Source organism: Danio aesculapii, chromosome 15 (genome assembly GCF_903798145.1).
Source record: "Danio aesculapii chromosome 15, fDanAes4.1, whole genome shotgun sequence".
Classification (NCBI taxonomy): domain Eukaryota; kingdom Metazoa; phylum Chordata; class Actinopteri; order Cypriniformes; family Danionidae; genus Danio; species Danio aesculapii.
The window spans coordinates 13,093,414-13,097,987 of NC_079449.1; positions in this window are offsets into that span (position 1 = coordinate 13,093,414).

A 4,574-nucleotide genomic window follows, 5' to 3' on the forward strand; every position below is an offset into this window, starting at 1 on the left:
TAAAGAATTCACAGAGGTTGAGAGGCTGGTTTGTTCATCCAAATATTCAAGAAATAAACCCCAGACACTAAAGAATATAGCAATCCCTAATTTGCCATTAACCATAAATACTCAGGGGAGTTTTCGAGACCTACCTGAGCTCAAACTCCCCTCTTGCCCTGCAAATGGTTTATAATCCAAATCCAATTAGAAACACTTGTTTGGTAACCAAATTATGTCTCTAATATAATAATATATTATATATATATATATATCTATTTATAACTTTACAAACTGTATTGTACATAAAGCATATAGAAATGTGCATATATGATTTAATAATGTTACTGAAATAATAATGTTACTGAAATTAATGTAAAAACTGATATTTTTAAAAACATATTTACACGCATTTAAATTAAGGTAACTCAATAATCTGCAGATTTCTGTGGGCACAGATTTTGTGTGCGATGACTAGTACTGCAACAGGTATTTTTGTGCAGATATTCACTTTTAAATTCTGACAATTAATCACAGTCACAGTCAGAAGCCGCTGAATCTCCTTTAATTACTTTGAGTCCAATAAAACACAGTCAGCTTACTGAAAGTGAGGGGAAAAAGGGCCACAATCTGTGTGTTTTCAGCTCTTTGATGTATTTGCCAGTTATGTAAGCAGGATAATGACATCACATTGAATCATACTGTAAGCTAGTTTTGTTTATATTATAATAAACACACACACACAAGCAGTCACTGTTTCTCATTATAAAACCACAAGTGAGCATGTTGTCACCTTTCTTGTTGTGATGCAGTAGAGCCGCATTATAAGTCATTGACCTGTGCCCTATGTTGTCATCAGGATGCTTGTTTATTTGTTGAGCAATGTGTTTTCAGTAAAGTCTCAATCAAATGCGATTAGATTTTTAGATGTTACATTTGCCTGCCTGACTGCTGGGTTTTAGATCAACATATTTAATGGTGTGGAAAGAATATTTAGACGTTCTTTTTTTATTTTATAAAGTTATGGAAGTTTTTTTTTTTTATTTATCTACCTGTGAATTATAAATTGGCTAAATTTATTAACAATATATGACCCTGGACCATAAAACCTGTCTTATGTTGCAGAGGTATATTTGTAGGCATAGCTAAAAGTACATTATATAGGGCAAAAATTATAGATCTTTTAATTTTTATGACAAAAATCATCAATAGTAAAGATCATGTTCCATGTAAGTATTTTAGCGTAAATATATCAAAACTCAGTTTTTGATTTGTAATGTCAATTGCTAAATGCTTAATTTATACAACTTTAAGGGGAATTTTCTCAATATCTATATTTTTTTTTAGCCCTCAGATTTTGGATATTCAAATAATTGCATCACGGCCAAATATTATCCTGTCATTACAAACTTTACATAGATGGTAATTAATTTTTTCAACTTTTAGTTGATGTATAAATCTCAATTTAAAAAAATTACATTCATGACTGTGGTCTAGGCTCACTTTTTTATTCCATGTCACATTTTGCTTTCAGTTTGAAGTGTCCTTCTTTGGTCCCACTTTATATTAAGTAGACTTACATAATATGTACTTCTGAAGTTAATCATTTGTTACAATGTGCTTACTTATTGTGTAAATCCATGTTTTTACATTGCACTTATGATTAAGTACATTAATGTAATTATATCTGTAATTTATTAATTTATTTCTGTACATACACCTTTAATTACATTGTTGAACATTCCTTACACCTCAACCCACCCTTAAATTTACCCATTCCCATATATATATATATATATATATATATATATATATATATATATATATATATATATATATATATAATTCCAGGGCCGTTTATATCGAAGTCGATATTTAGTCACACCATGTTGGTGTTTCGTAACATCTAGCTTTTACGAGGTGGGTCATTAGCCCATTTCTCAGCGCACAATATGGAGGACCAGGACATACTGACAATTTAGCTTACCCAATTCACCTATAGCACATGTCTTTAAACTTGTGGGCGAAACCGGAGCACCCGGAGGAAACCCATGCAAACACGGGGAGAACATGCAAACTCCACACATAAATGCGTACTATCTCAGCCAGGGCTCGAACCAGCAACCAACTTGCTGAGAGGCGACATTGCTACCCACTGCGCCACCGTGCCCATATATTTATATGTGCAATATGACACGAGGAGCAGTGCAATGTGGCTGTACATCGGCACTGGTGGGAGGTGTGTAAATATTACTGCTGTTAGACAACATAATTTACTTTTGAGGCTTTTTAGTCGAGAATGTAGTTGTTTAGATTGCAACTATGCAGTTTATCTATAAAGATAATTCCTATTTTAAAATATTTATAATTTCAGTGCATCGGCCGCCATCAGCCTGTCCGAGCAGACCAAAGAAAATGATGGTTCACGTTCAGCCACAAGTTGGTGACAAAGACCACATAATAAGTGCTTAGGAATGAAAAACAGCATTTTATCAGCGTGAATTTCTAACCACAGCTAATCAAATCATTTTAAAACGGGTGAGTGACATTCTAAGTTGATCCCTCTCTTTTGTATTTTGTAGTGCTGTATTTATACCAAAAAAACTGGTAGTATTTGCTTTGCTTTGGCTTTTCGGGGTTAATTATTGTAATCTCCCGATTGCAGCAGAGAAATGCTGGGAAATTTCTGGAGACTGATGACATTTCATGCCGTTCATAATCTTAAAATGTGAGCAAAAATTACCTGTTTTGTCATCACTTTAGACATTATGCTAGAGAATCATTCAAATACTAGCTCTAAAGTGACATGTGTGAACTGGCAGCAGTTTCTGCTGTTCTGACGTCAGCTGCAGATGTGAATGAATGGCGGAAGAAAGTAGTTCCTTGTACACAAGGGTTTTTGAGACTCTCCGTGTTTGATTTTCTTTTTTATATACACGATTATGCCGTCAAACTGTTGTATAAATGCAATATCACACGAGTAGCAGTGCAATATGGGTGTATATTGACACTGGTGGGGGGCACTAAGGTACTTGGCCTGTGGCCTCGAGCCAACGCACGCCTCCCACCAGTGCCGATATACAGCCATATCACACTGCTGCTCGTGTGACATTGCTCATATACAGTGTTTCCTCTAGGATTTTTTCCAGCTGTGGCAGCAGGCCTTTTACACAGATATACCAACTACCTATGGTGTTATTTCAATGACAAATGTCGTGAGCGCAGTATTACATGTCAAGATCACATTCATGTAATACGAGCATGCGAATCTCTTTGCTTGCCGACTTCCTCTGTTCGTGCACAAAACTTCTTGCACACCCTTAAATATTACTACGCTGCTCAAGAGCAGATTTTCTTGTGAGCTCAAATAAACGCTGCTGAAGTGTGATTTAGTGCGTTTATGTAACAAGTATGTCTCCAACATTTATTAGATTTGCTAGGAATATTTATGAATGTCTCCAATAAGTAAAAAAATATATGTAAAAAAATATATAGTAAAAAAATGGCTAAAATCCTCTATTTAAATTCCTGTTTAATAATGTAATTAGTACACTGTATAAAGCAATTAGTTGACTTGACTTCAAAAAATGAGTAAGCTTTTAGTTGCCTTTAGTCAAAAAATATGAGTAAACTCAGTTAAGTAAATGTACTATGTGCATAAATATAAAAAAGTTAAGTCAACTTAACATTTCCCAGCCATAATGGATTTACTAGGTAAATTTATTATTAAATTAGCTAGTTAATTTGTACTGCGTATAAGCTCACATAGCAAATTGTCATAAATATATACACTCGGACCCTTAGCATGCGTCAATAGCACTGCCACATTTGTACAGTGCTCCCAGGACAAATGTCTTTCAACCATTCTAGTCAAGACTAAAGCTAATCTGAAGATGTTGCGTACGGGTGTAGTACCAAGGAAAGCACAAAGACATTACATTTCATTAGTAAGATTTCGTTTTTTACGTTTTTGTATGTTATGAATTATTGTGCTAAACAAGTATTGATAATACGGTCTCTTACTGCACTGAGCAAAAGGAAAAGTAGTACCAACTCACACTAAATTATGCTAGTTTGGTTGAATGAAGTCAGCAAAGAATGTAAACGAAATATGACAAGACGCTGATGCCAGAAACTTGTATTATTGTCGGCTAAGTGAACGAGATGTTCATAACGGAGATAACAAGCAAATCGCTCTCTCCGTCAGAATGAGAAGTGAAAGTAGGCGAGAGGGGGTGTGTTTCAGGACACGGATTAGATCAAATTTAACAGGGAGGGAGGATAATACATTTCCATGCACACAAACACACACTCTTTAGTTATGGAACATTATAATATTCATAATTTAAAATAAATATTTGCACACTGACCACTGGGAAAACTCCCGATCATAGATATATGTGTATATATCTCTGGCTCATGATGGCCAGTCCTACGCTGCACCTTGGTCACACAATCATTTCAAAGGAGCGCTACCCTGTACTAAAATGGCTGCTCTATTGACGCATTCCTTCGAATAGACAACAAGAGCGTAGGCGACATCTAATGTAAATATCTATGGCAAATTGTTATAACGCAACCCTAATTCATTCAGT